This window comes from Pelophylax lessonae, assembly GCF_965119305.1.
Source record: "Pelophylax lessonae genome assembly, chromosome: 3".
Lineage (NCBI taxonomy): Eukaryota > Metazoa > Chordata > Amphibia > Anura > Ranidae > Pelophylax > Pelophylax lessonae.
Genome location: NC_138770.1, coordinates 236,193,688 through 236,207,636, shown reverse-complemented (window position 1 = coordinate 236,207,636; position 13,949 = coordinate 236,193,688). Strand labels below are relative to the sequence as shown.

General features: G+C 45.4%; 1 protein-coding gene across 3 annotated transcripts in view; it reads right to left on the bottom strand.

The window, feature by feature from the left end:
* Positions 1–13,949, bottom strand: part of MED12L (mediator complex subunit 12L) — an 837,051-nt gene that overhangs the window by 183,143 nt on the left and 639,959 nt on the right. The gene's annotated exons all lie outside the window — the stretch shown is intronic.

Genomic DNA, 13,949 nt, shown 5'->3' with positions numbered 1-13,949 from the left:
GATCAGTTAAATTGGGGGATAGTCTGTGTTGGTACGTGTGAGAGAGATCCACCTTTCCAAGTTGTTGGGGTTCATCTCATACTTCTGAAGGTTTGAGGGTGCTGCCTGTTCCATACTCCCCCTACTCCTAGCCTTTTAGGGGTACAAACAATAGTAATTGGGGCCTAGTGTGGTTGTGTACGTGTGATATACATACACTTTTTTGGGATCATATTTTCTATTCCGCTATTTAATCAAAAACCTTTGGGGATCAGTTAAATTGGGGGATAGTCTGTGTTGGTACGTGTGAGAGAGATCCACCTTTCCAAGTTGTTGGGGTTCATCTCATACTTCTGAAGGTTTGAGGGTGCTGCCTGTTCCGTACTCCCCCTACTCCTAGCCTTTTAGGGGTACAAACAATAGTAATTGGGGCCTAGTGTGGTTGTGTACGTGTGATATACATACACTTTTTTGGGATCATATTTTCTATTCCGCTATTTAATCAAAAACCTTTGGGGATCAGTTAAATTGGGGGATAGTCTGTGTTGGTACGTGTGAGAGAGATCCACCTTTCCAAGTTGTTGGGGTTCATCTCATACTTCTGAAGGTTTGAGGGTGCTGCCTGTTCCATACTCCCCCTACTCCTAGCCTTTTAGGGGTACAAACAATAGTAATTGGGGCCTAGTGTGGTTGTGTACGTGTGATATACATACACTTTTTTGGGATCATATTTTCTATTCCGCTATTTAATCAAAAACCTTTGGGGATCAGTTAAATTGGGGGATAGTCTGTGTTGGTACGTGTGAGAGAGATCCACCTTTCCAAGTTGTTGGGGTTCATCTCATACTTCTGAAGGTTTGAGGGTGCTGCCTGTTCCATACTCCCCCTACTCCTAGCCTTTTAGGGGTACAAACAATAGTAATTGGGGCCTAGTGTGGTTGTGTACGTGTGATATACATACACTTTTTTTGGATCATATTTTCTATTCCGCTATTTAATCAAAAACCTTTGGGGATCAGTTAAATTGGGGGATAGTCTGTGTTGGTACGTGTGAGAGAGATCCACCTTTCCAAGTTGTTGGGGTTCATCTCATACTTCTGAAGGTTTGAGGGTGCTGCCTGTTCCATACTCCCCCTACTCCTAGCCTTTTAGGGGTACAAACAATAGTAATTGGGGCCTAGTGTGGTTGTGTACGTGTGATATACATACACTTTTTTGGGATCATATTTTCTATTCCGCTATTTAATCAAAAACCTTTGGGGATCAGTTAAATTGGGGGATAGTCTGTGTTGGTACGTGTGAGAGAGATCCACCTTTCCAAGTTGTTGGGGTTCATCTCATACTTCTGAAGGTTTGAGGGTGCTGCCTGTTCCATACTCCCCCTACTCCTAGCCTTTTAGGGGTACAAACAATAGTAATTGGGGCCTAGTGTGGTTGTGTACGTGTGATATACATACACTTTTTTGGGATCATATTTTCTATTCCGCTATTTAATCAAAAACCTCTGGGGATCAGTTAAATTGGGGGATAGTCTGTGTTGGTACGTGTGAGAGAGATCCACCTTTCCAAGTTGTTGGGGTTCATCTCATACTTCTGAAGGTTTGAGGGTGCTGCCTGTTCCATACTCCCCCTACTCCTAGCCTTTTAGGGGTACAAACAATAGTAATTGGGGCCTAGTGTGGTTGTGTACGTGTGATATACATACACTTTTTTGGGATCATATTTTCTATTCCGCTATTTAATCAAAAACCTTTGGGGATCAGTTAAATTGGGGGATAGTCTGTGTTGGTACGTGTGAGAGAGATCCACCTTTCCAAGTTGTTGGGGTTCATCTCATACTTCTGAAGGTTTGAGGGTGCTGCCTGTTCCATACTCCCCCTACTCCTCATCTAGCCTTTTAGGGGTACAAACAATAGTAATTGGGGCCTAGTGTGGTTGTGTACGTGCGAGATACATACACTTTTTTTGATCATATTTCCTATTCCGCTATTCAATAAAAACCTTTGAGGATCAATTGAATTGCGGGATAGTCTGTGTCGGTACGTGTGAGAGAGATCCACCTTTCCAAGTTGTTGGGGTTCATCTCATACTTCTGAAGGTTTGAGGGTGCTGCCTGTTCCATACCCCCCCTACTCCTCATCTAGCCTTTTAGGGGTACAAACAATAGTAATTGGGGCCTAGTGTGGTTGTGTACGTGCGAGATACATACACTTTTTTTGATCATATTTCCTATTCCGCTATTCAATAAAAACCTTTGAGGATCAATTGAATTGCGGGATAGTCTGTGTCGGTACGTGTGAGAGAGATCCACCTTTCCAAGTTGTTGGGGTTCATCTCATACTTCTGAAGGTTTGAGGGTGCTGCCTGTTCCATACCCCCCCTACTCCTCATCTAGCCTTTTAGGGGTACAAACAATAGTAATTGGGGCCTAGTGTGGTTGTGTACGTGCGAGATACATACACTTTTTTTGATCATATTTCCTATTCCGCTATTCAATAAAAACCTTTGAGGATCAATTGAATTGCGGGATAGTCTGTGTCGGTACGTGTGAGAGAGATCCACCTTTCCAAGTTGTTGGGGTTCATCTCATACTTCTGAAGGTTTGAGGGTGCTGCCTGTTCCATACTCCCCCTACTCCTCATCTAGCCTTTTAGGGGTACAAACAATAGTAATTGGGGCCTAGTGTGGTTGTGTACGTGTGATATACATACACTTTTTTTGATCATATTTCCTATTCCGCTATTCAATAAAAACCTTTGAGGATCAATTGAATTGCGGGATAGTCTGTGTCGGTACGTGTGAGAGAGATCCACCTTTCCAAGTTGTTGGGGTTCATCTCATACTTCTGAAGGTTTGAGGGTGCTGCCTGTTCCATACCCCCCCTACTCCTCATCTAGCCTTTTAGGGGTACAAACAATAGTAATTGGGGCCTAGTGTGGTTGTGTACGTGCGAGATACATACACTTTTTTTGATCATATTTCCTATTCCGCTATTCAATAAAAACCTTTGAGGATCAATTGAATTGCGGGATAGTCTGTGTCGGTACGTGTGAGAGAGATCCACCTTTCCAAGTTGTTGGGGTTCATCTCATACTTCTGAAGGTTTGAGGGTGCTGCCTGTTCCATACCCCCCCTACTCCTCATCTAGCCTTTTAGGGGTACAAACAATAGTAATTGGGGCCTAGTGTGGTTGTGTACGTGCGAGATACATACACTTTTTTTGATCATATTTCCTATTCCGCTATTCAATAAAAACCTTTGAGGATCAATTGAATTGCGGGATAGTCTGTGTCGGTACGTGTGAGAGAGATCCACCTTTCCAAGTTGTTGGGGTTCATCTCATACTTCTGAAGGTTTGAGGGTGCTGCCTGTTCCATACTCCCCCTACTCCTCATCTAGCCTTTTAGGGGTACAAACAATAGTAATTGGGGCCTAGTGTGGTTGTGTACGTGTGATATACATACACTTTTTTTGGATCATATTTTCTATTCCGCTATTCAATAAAAACCTTTCTAGGGCAAGATCTTAAATTACAGAAATATGAGGAGACCGTCAAATAAGGGCCGTGGCCTGGGTCGTGGTGCTGCTGGTAGAGCTCCTGTTGCAAGGAGAGGACATGGTCGATCTGTGCCAGCTACACGCACAAGTGAAACACCTTCCTCAAGTGTGAGTAGGCGACAGAACCTGCATCAGTATTTGGTAGGGCATCAAACGCCCCTAGAAGTGATGAGGCCAGAACAAGTTGAGGCGATAGTAGATTGGTTTGCTGCTGACAGTGCCTCCAGTTCCTTCACATTGTCTCCCACCCAGTCTACTGCAGAAAGGTCAGAGTTGGCACCTGCAGCCAATGTCCAACCGTCTTTCACCTCACCCCCTTGCAAATCAGGCCAGCAGTCTGAGCCCCAAGCCATACAGCAGTCTCTTATTCTTTTTGAGGACTCTGTCAGCAGGGTTTCCCAGGGCCATCCACCTAGCCCTGCCCCAGAAGTGGAAGAGATTGAGTGCAGCGATGCCCAACCACTTATTTCTCAAGATGAGTACATGCAAGGATCATCGCAGCACGTCTCCGATGATGACGAAACGCAGGTGCCAACTGCTGCGGCGTTCAGCATTGTGGAGACCGACAAGGAGGGCAGGGGTGAAGACTGGGTGGAAGATGATGTGGAGGACGATGAGGTCCTCGACCCCACATGGAATGAACGTCATGCAGGTGACCTGAGTAGTTTGGAGGAAGAGGCGGTGGTCGCACAGAGCCACCAGCACAGCAGAAGAGGGAGCAGGGTGCAGAAGCGGAGCGGCCGTGCCCTAGACACTACGCCCGCTACTGCCCAACGCAGCAAGGGAACGAGCGCACCAAAGTCAGCTCAAAGGAGTTCTCTAGCGTGGAAGTTCTTTAGAAAATGTGCTGATGACAGGACACGAGTGGTTTGCACCCTGTGCAATCAGAGCTTGAAGCGAGGCATGAACCTTCTCAACCTGAGCACAACCTGCATGATCAGGCATCTAAGTGCAAAGCACGAGCTGCAGTGGAGTACACACCTTCAAAACCAAGAAACGTCTCTGGCTCATCCTGCTTCCTCTTCTGCTGCAGTCTCGGCCGCTCCAGCCACATCTGTAGTGATACCGGCACCTGCCACCCCGCAAACAGACGATCTGTCAGCAACACCACCACCTGGGTCACCAACAACCATCTCCACAATGTCCCGTGGAAGCGTTCAGCTTTCCATCTCCCAAACACTTGAGAGGAAGAGGAAGTACCCCCCTACCCACCCGCGATCCCTGGCCCTGAATGCCAGCATTTCAAAATTATTGGCCTTTGAAATGCTGTCATTCCGTCTGGTGGAGACGCACAGTTTTAAAAACCTTATGTCGGTGGCTGTCCCACAGTACGTCGTGCCCAGCCGCCACTACTTTTCCAGGCAAGCCATCCCTTCCCTGCACAACCAAGTGGGGGAAAATATCAGGTGTGCACTGCGCAACGCCATCTGTGCCAAGGTCCACCTAACTACGGATACGTGGACCAGTAAGCACGGTCAGGGGCGTTATATCTCCCTAACGGCACACTGGGTAAATGCAGTGGCGGATGGGCCTGAGGCGGATAGCAATTTGGCGCATGTCCTTCCACCACCGAGGATTGCAGGGCGCTTCAGTTTGCCTCCTGTTCGTAACTCCTCCTACTCCGCTTCCTCATCCTCTACCGCCTCCTCATCCGGACAGCGTAACACCTTCACCACCAACTTCAGCACGGCCAGGGGTAAACGACAGCAGGCAGTTTTACAACTTGCCTGTTTGGGGGACAAACCACACACCGCGCAGGAGTTGTGGAGGAGCATGGAACAGCAGACAAATGAGTGGTTGCTGCCAGCGAGCCTCAAGCCCGGCCTGGTGGTGTGTGATAACGGGCGAAATCTCATAGCAGCTCTGGGCCTAGCCGGTTTGACGCACATCCCTTGCCTGGCGCATGTGCTGAATTTGGTGGTGCAGAGGTTCCTTAAAAACTACCCCGATATGTCAGAGCTGCTGCAGAAAGTGCGGGCCGTTTGTGCGCACTTTCGGCGTTCTCACCCTGCTGCTGCTCGCCTGGCAGCGCTGCAGCGTAAATTCGGCCTTCCCGCTCACCGCCTCATATGTGACGTGCCCACAAGGTGGAACTCCACCTTGCACATGCTGGAAAGACTGTGCGAGCAGCAGCAGGCCATAGTGGAGTTTCAGCTGCAGCACGCACGCGTGAGTCGCTCTGCGGAACAGCACCACTTCACCACCAATAACTGGGCCTCCATGCGAGACCTGTGTGCCTTGTTGCGCTGTTTTGAGTACTCCACCAACATGGCCAGTGGCAATGACGCCGTTCTCAGCTTAACTATCCCACTTCTATGCCTCCTTGAAAAAACAATTCGGGCGATGATGGAAGAGGATGTGGCACAGGATGAGGAGGAGGAGGAGGATGAAGAGGTAACATTTCCAAGGCTTTCAGGGCAGTCATTCGCAAGGGGCTCCGAGGGTGGGTTCCTGCACACGCAAACGCCAGGGACGCAATTGTCCAGCAGGGGCACAGTTCTGGAGGATGAGGAGGATGAGGAGGAGGAGGAGCTGGAGGAGGAGATGGAACCATGTTCACAGCAGGGTGGCACCCAGGCCAGCTCATGGCCATCACTGGTGCGTGGCTGGGGGGATACAGAGGACACGGACGATACACCTCCCACAGAGGACAGCCTTTCGTCGCCTCTGGGCAGCCTGGCACACATGAGCGATTACATGCTGCAGTGTCTCCACAACGACCGCCGAGTTGCCCACATTCTAACTTGTGCTGATTACTGGGTGGCCACGCTGCTGGATCCCCGTTACAAGGACAACGTACCGTCCTTAATTCACTCACTGGAGCGCGATCGCAAGATGCGCGAGTACAAGCGCACGCTGGTAGACGCCATGCTGCTGGCATTCCCATCTGACAGCGGGGCCACAGTGGAAGCACAAGGCAGAGGAGGAGGAGGAGGAGGTCGCCAACGCAACCAGGGCACCGCCAGCACCTCAGAAGGCAGGGTTAGCATGGCCGAAATGTGGAAAAGCTTTGTCAGCACGCCACAACAAACAGCAGCACCAGCAGCTCAGATGGAACGTCTTAGCAGGAGGCAGCATTTTACCAACATGGTGGAGCAGTATGTGTGCACACGCCTACATGTAGTGAATGACGGGTCTGCCCCCTTCAACTTCTGGGTCTCCAAATTGGGCACATGGCCTGAGCTTGCCCTTTACGCCTTGGAGGTGCTGGCGTGCCCTGCAGCCAGTGTATTATCTGAACGGGTATTTAGCACGGCTGGGGGCGTTATAACAGACAAGCGCAGCCGCCTGTCCAGAGACAATGTGGACAAGCTCACGTTCATTAAAATGAACCAGGCATGGATCCCACGGGACTTTTCCGTACCTTATGCAGAATAGCAATGGATACCGACCTTACCCACCCATTGTTCCATTTTTGCTCTTTCTCACTCTTTTGGGGTGTACCCTCATTTAAAATTTTTGAAAAGAAGCAGTGTTGGCTACCTCGTCCTCCTCCTCAGGGCCAGATTAATGTAGGGGCTATTGGAGCTGCAGCTCCAGGCCCCTACCTTTTATATAGGCCCCGGGTTGGCCATATTCACTGTTACCGCTCTTCTGTCACTTGTAAACACAGAAGTCTGGCTTCTATGCTCGCTTCCCCAGGCAGCACCCTCAGAACCTCCCCACACAGCGTGAAGGCCGGACAAGGAGGGACAGTTGGCGATGCATGGATGTGTTTATGGGCTTCAGAGACAGCATCCCATGTTGAATTAGGCATGCATGGCTGCACCCTTCCTCCTCTGGGTGCATGGCAAGGCACGGCCCTTAAGGCCCTTCAAAATCCTCAGCACCAAGCCCATGATGCTGTTAATCCGGCCCTGGTCCTCCTCCACCGCCGCTTCCACCTACACCGCCCATAGGTGTGCGCAGCCTATTGCATTAAGGTGTGCACCCCAAAGTTGAAATACACATGCATGTGTTTGCCAGCAGGGAGAGTAATGTATCGGGGCCATGTACCTGTAGGCAAGGAGAAATAGAGCAGAGCAGGTCCCAGGGAGATCTTTCCCATCTCCTCACTGGCAATGCTATGTGCCCTAGGTGATTAGGGTGTGCCCAGGCACACCCAGCACACCCTGTGCGCACGCCTATGTCACCGCCACATCCACCACCACCTCAACCTCCCTCCTACTCCATATGGGCCTCGTCCTTCAGAGATGAAGAAGAACATTGTTTTATTTTTCTGTTTTTTTTTTGTTGTTTTAAGTTATTTCCCTATCCACATTTGTTTGCAGAGCACTTGCCATGCTCTTAATTACGTTTTGCTGCCATTTGCAGCACTCTAGCCCTTTCCTTTGGTGTTTTAGAGCCATTTTAGTGCCTTAAAGTTCGGGTCCCCATTGACTTCAATGGGGTTCGGTGTCCGGGAAAAGTTCGGTAAAAGTCCGGGACACGGACCCGGACTTTTTTTTAAAGTTCGGCCGAACCCGTCGAACACGGACATCTAGGTGTTCGCTCAACCCTAAACAGGACTGTTACATGTCTGCAGTCTCTTTTTGTTTTTTTGTTTATGTTTTTTAACAAAAAAGCAGTCTATAATATTTTGTTAAAAAAATCCTACAAAAGCAACCTATAGTGTGTGGCTCATCCATCAAAAACGTGCATAGAATGTTTAAAATAATAGAATATTAGGCCATATATGAATATCGCAATTATACATTTTATTATAGTCTTTAAAACAACAAAAAAAATGTAAAAACGACACGATCCTGAGGGTCCAAAACATAAAATATGCATATCACATGGCACAAAGTATCAATGATGCTATAACTGTATGTGTACTGTAAACATTTTAATGTGACATTTTTTATTATATATACATTATTCAATGTACCAAAACATCATTAGACACGTTAAAATCTAGCAGAGCCCTGCATTGTACGTATTCTTATCTCCTATCAAAGGCTATTCATAAAATATTTTCACGGCACTTAAAATTGACACAGAATAAAGTGTATGTGATCAACTGCATATCCTTCTCTTCTCAAAAGCCTTCAAATGCGCAATGAAAGATCAAATGTCTTCTTATACTAGTTTATCATGTATTAAATTATCCCCAGCAGTCAAGTAACAAATATTCCTATCAAAATGATACAGCTGTTTCCTCTCAATATTGCTCACGTAATATCTCAAAGTCAGTTATCATTCATCACCAGGGACGACAGTGCATCTATGAATAAACATTGTTAAAAGCAATAATGTGTATAGCTACAATATTACACCCCCAAAAATAAGGCAGAGAGGGTTATGCTGTGTATGATTGTATTGTGGAATCACTGGGGTTGATTTATTAAGGGCAAAAAGGCTGAAGTTGCATTCTGCAAGGGCATGTACTTCAGAGCCTAGTAAATGAGGGGAAGCTCTGCTGACTTCCATCATCCCATCCTGTGCAAGCGAAAATGCTGTTTTTTTTTTTTGTTTTTGTTTTTTTTGCATGTAATTGGATATTCTTTGCAAAGTGAAGCCTCACCTCATGTACTGAGCTCTGGAGCAAGTGCAGTTGCAAAGGGCACAGTCTATTTTCCTTTTAGCAAAAAAAACCCCACTGTGTTATAGATAAGGTAGAATTCAAGGCAAAACCAAACTACTCTTAGTGCCGGTTCACACTGAAGAGGCACAACTTCGGGGGCGACCTGTGAAGCCGCGTGCACCATGACTTCGGCGCGACTTGCACGGACTTCATATAATGAATGTCTATGCAAGTCGCTCCAGGTCGCCCCGAAGTAGTACAGGAACGTTTTTCAAAGTCGGAGCGACTTGTGTCGCTCCTATTAGAAGGGTTCCTGTAGCACACAATGGACCGCGACGGACCGCGACTTGTCATGCTGACAAGTCGCCTGACAAGTCGTGGTAGTGTGAATGGACACTTAAAGTGATTTTAAAGTCTTGTGTTTTTTTTTTTTTTTTTTTTTTTAACCTCCCTGGCGGTATGATTATGTCAGGAATTACATACCAAAAGCGGTACAATTCTTTTCATGGAAATTTGGCGTTATGTATTATAGGCCTACAATTCTTAGTAATTACTGACTTAAACCTGACCAAAACAAGACTCTAGTAGACATCCCAGATGTGATAAATTTGAAACACAAACACGTGAATTATAATCGAATCAATAATATTATTTTATTATTTAATATATAATATATATAATAAAATTATATTATTGATTAGATTATAATTCATGCATTATATATTATATATAGATATATGTGTGTGTGCATATATATATATATATATATATATATATATATTATGCATGTATATATATATATGTATGTATGTATGTGTATATATATATATATATATATATATATATATATATATAATATAAAATGTGTTTTGTGTTTTGTGCAACGTTTTTTTTTTTTTTTTTTGAATTTCCCTCCCTAGTTCCGCTCCCATGCAGCATTGCTGCTGCAGGGAACGGAACTAGGAAGTGATCACACCGACGGAGGGACGGAGGAGCGGCGGGACTCTCGGCTGGCGGTCGCAGCAATGAGAGATCATCGCTGGATCGCCAGGAGAAGGTAAGAGAACACCGCTGCGCTCTCTGCAATCCACCCCGAGCGTAACTCGGGGTTACCGCTCCTGATATGAAAAATCAACCCCGAGTCACGCTCGGGATTACCGTCAAGGAGGTTAATAAAAAACATGTAATGCTTACCTCCTCTGAGCAATTGGTTTTGCTCCTGGCACCTCCATCCTGCCGAGTGCCCCCACAACAAGCAGGTTGCTATGGGGGCACCCGAGCCAAGCTGCAGCTCCGTGTGTCCATTCAGAAATGATGCTGTTGTTCGGCCCCGTCCCCTCTCTCTCCTGATTGGCTAACTGGCTTTGATTGACAGCAGTGGGAGCCAATGGCAACGCTGCTGTGTCTCAGCCAATCAGGAGGGAGAGTTCCGGACAGTCGAGGGCTTTGTTGACAGAGAGGGGGCTCAGGTAAGTATTAGGGGCTGCTGGAGTGGCTGCTACACACTGAAGACTTTTTTATTTTAATGCATAGAACGAAAAACCTTCAGCCTTTACAACACCTTTAAAAATGCTTTCTTCCCCTTCTAACACTAATTCTGACCAACCTATGTAAGAAAGATCTGTATACATACCTTTTTTCAGGCTGCTCTGGTCTGCTCACATGATCTGACTTTCCTCTGTCAGCAAGCAGCGGCATGGCAGAGGAGGAAGCACTGACAATGGATGGGCCAAAGGAGTTTATGGGTGGCGTCACCACTCCCAGCTATTATCAGCTATTGTCCAGCACTCTTTCCTCTCCCCTGAAGTAGGCACTGGCTGACACAAGGGAGATCACGTGACCAGAGTGGGCTGAAAATAGTTAGAATATACATCCACAAGTTAGACAGAATAGATGATAGAAGGGGGGGAGGGAATATTTTGAAGAGAGGTTAGGTTTTTCATGAAATTTTACTTTAACCACTTCTGGACTGGAAGGTTTTACCCCCTTAATGACCAAGCCATTTTTTTGGGATTCGGCACTGCATTACTTTAACTGACAATTACATGGTATTGCAACGCTGTACCCAAATAAAATTGATGTCCTTTTTTTTCCCACAAATAGAGCTTTCTTTTGGCGGTATTTGATCACCTGTGCAATTTTTATTTTTTGTGCTATAAACAAAAAAAAAACAATATTTTTCACTTTCTGCTACATAACATTCCCCAAAAAATAAAAAAATAAAAGTTTTTCATCATTTTAGACCAATCTGTTTTCTGCTACATATTTTTGGTAAAAAAAAAATCACAATAAGCATATTTTGATTGGTTACGCAAAATTTATCACGTCTACAAACTAGGGGAAAGATTTATGTCATTTTTATTAATTTACTAGTAATGGCGGCGATCAGCCATTTTTAAAGCAGACTTCGACATTGCCGCAGACAGATTGGACACCTGACTGACATTTTTGACACTTTTGAGGGGACCAGTGACATTACTACAGTAATCAGTGCTAAAAATATGCACTGTTACTGTACTAATGACCCTGGCAGGGAAGGGGTTAACCCAGGGGCGATCAAAGGGCTAAGTGTATGCCTAGGGGGTGTTTTCTAACTGTGGGGGGGGGGGTGGGCTTGCGAAATCAATACAGAGACCTGTGTTCATAAATAGGAGGAACACAGGAGCTTTGTATTGATTCCTGTGAGAACAACAGTCTCGCCAGACGCAGCGTTACTACGCCCCCTAGACGCCGGCTCAGCTTGTTACACGCGGGACGCTGCGGTTTTATACTCTGCTCGTTTTATGTTTGGAGATTGTAAGTGCAATTTCAAATAAAATCCTTTTCTTTTCACCTTACTGGATTACGCTATGTGTATTTTACTTTTCCTCCTACACATATGATTCTTACCTTTCTGGGAGTTTACTGCAAGAGTTTGTACCAGAGATACATCCCCATCTCTCAGTACCTGAAGGACTGATCTCACCACAGATTTATATCTAAGTGTGTGTGGCCTATCCATTAAGTTGGGGGCCTATGCTTCTGGTAAGCAGCCAATTTATATATTCCTCACGGGTGTATTCCGGCTTCACCATCTCCTTGGGATATCAGCCTTCCACCTATCATCGTCCACTCTGGAACTTGTGTTTACTGATTTGCATTTATTTCTGTAATGGACTTTTATATATAGATGCACTTTTTTACTATGCACATGTCACTTTTTGCATATAATATTCTTTGTATGTACTATATGATTCATAGTCAACCTTTTTGATGTTAGCGCTACACTATTTGTTGCACATATTGGTTTTTGATTTCTATAAGATCAAGTGTTTTAGCTGCTTTCACTATCATATATATCACTTTCAATTTCAATTTTAATTTTTGGCGCGGGATCTTTTGGATTTTTATGTGCTCTAATGTTACTGGACTCATTAAAGATTTTAAGTGGTTGTAAAGCCATAAAGTGGAAGTACAGCCTAATACATTAAATTCTCCCCTGCAATCATTAATGTGAGCGGAGTTCAGCGTTATGTGTCAAAATGAAAAAAATCCCAGTTTTTCTACCTTTATTTTGCAGTTTTCAGTGCTGTCACATGACTTCAATTCCTCTTCCTGCTGAGTCCAAGAGAAGCAAGTGGGCGTGGTTACTGAAAGCTAGTGACATCACTTCCTGGGAGGGACACTGTTCCTGTGTAGCCAGTGGGCATATAAAGTATGGGAGGAGCTGATAATAAGTTCCTGTCCAGTGTTCTCTCATCAGTAAGATGCATTGTACATCCTAATTAATGAGAAAATGAAGAAATAATTCACACAGGACATGGGGGGCACATATACAGTATAGCTGTGCCGGGGGGAGGGGCACATATACAGTATAGCTGTGCTAGGGGGGAGGGGCACATACACAGTATAGGGTTTGAATGAAGGCTACCAAAGGATCAGGAAGCTGGACACGGGGGGGGGGGGGCTGTCAGTGTAGCTGAAAGTGCTCTGGGGTCTCAGCTCACTGTCTACAGTGGTCATAGTACAGGCAACCACAGAGGTCTATGTTTCCATTAGGCGACTAATCAATGGCACCCGTTCCCATCTATGCGACTTTGAAAATCAGCGACTCTAGCCTAGTTTCTACGCTTCCACTAGTGCAACTTAAAGTGTGACTTTGAGTGCAGCTTTGATCCAACTTTACACTCTCTGGATCAAAGTCCCATCAAAGTACTGCAGGCACCTTTTCAAAGTCGTTGAATTTCAAAGTCCCATAGATGGGAACAGGTGCCAATGGAATCAAAGGGCTGTGAATTGTCATGACACTTTATGTGTCCAAAGTCGCATAACAAGTCAGGAGAAGCTGCTGGCCTAAACAGGGCTATGAAGACAGGAGGAGATCATGTTCTGTGAAGGATAGGAGGGATGGGGGTGGGGCTGGGCAGGTCTAGGCATGCTTGTCTAAAAAAAACCAACAACCGTATCAGGTAGTGAAAGATAGCTTAGCAAATTCAGGTAAAGGGAGATAGCGTTATCAGTGAAGAACAGGAAGAAGCTGATTGTTCAGCTTAATTAAGACTTTCTAAGCTACACAACAGCTAGCCAGAAATAATTTATTATCAAATATAAAGATATTTAACATACTATTAATAGGAAAAATGTAATTTTTGACTGGGGTTTCCCTTCAAGCTTTTTCACCTTAATGCATTCTATGCATTAACCACTTCAGCCCCAGAAGGATTTACCCCCTTAATGACCAGGCCATTTTTTGTGATTCAGCGCTGCGTTACTTTAACAGACAATTGCGTGGTCGTGCTACGCTATTTCAATATAAAATTGATGTCCTTTTTCCCCCCACAAATAGAGCTTTCTTTTGGTGGTATTTATTCACCTTTGTGGTTTTTATTTTTTGCACTATAAGCAAAAAAAGACCAAATTTTGAAAA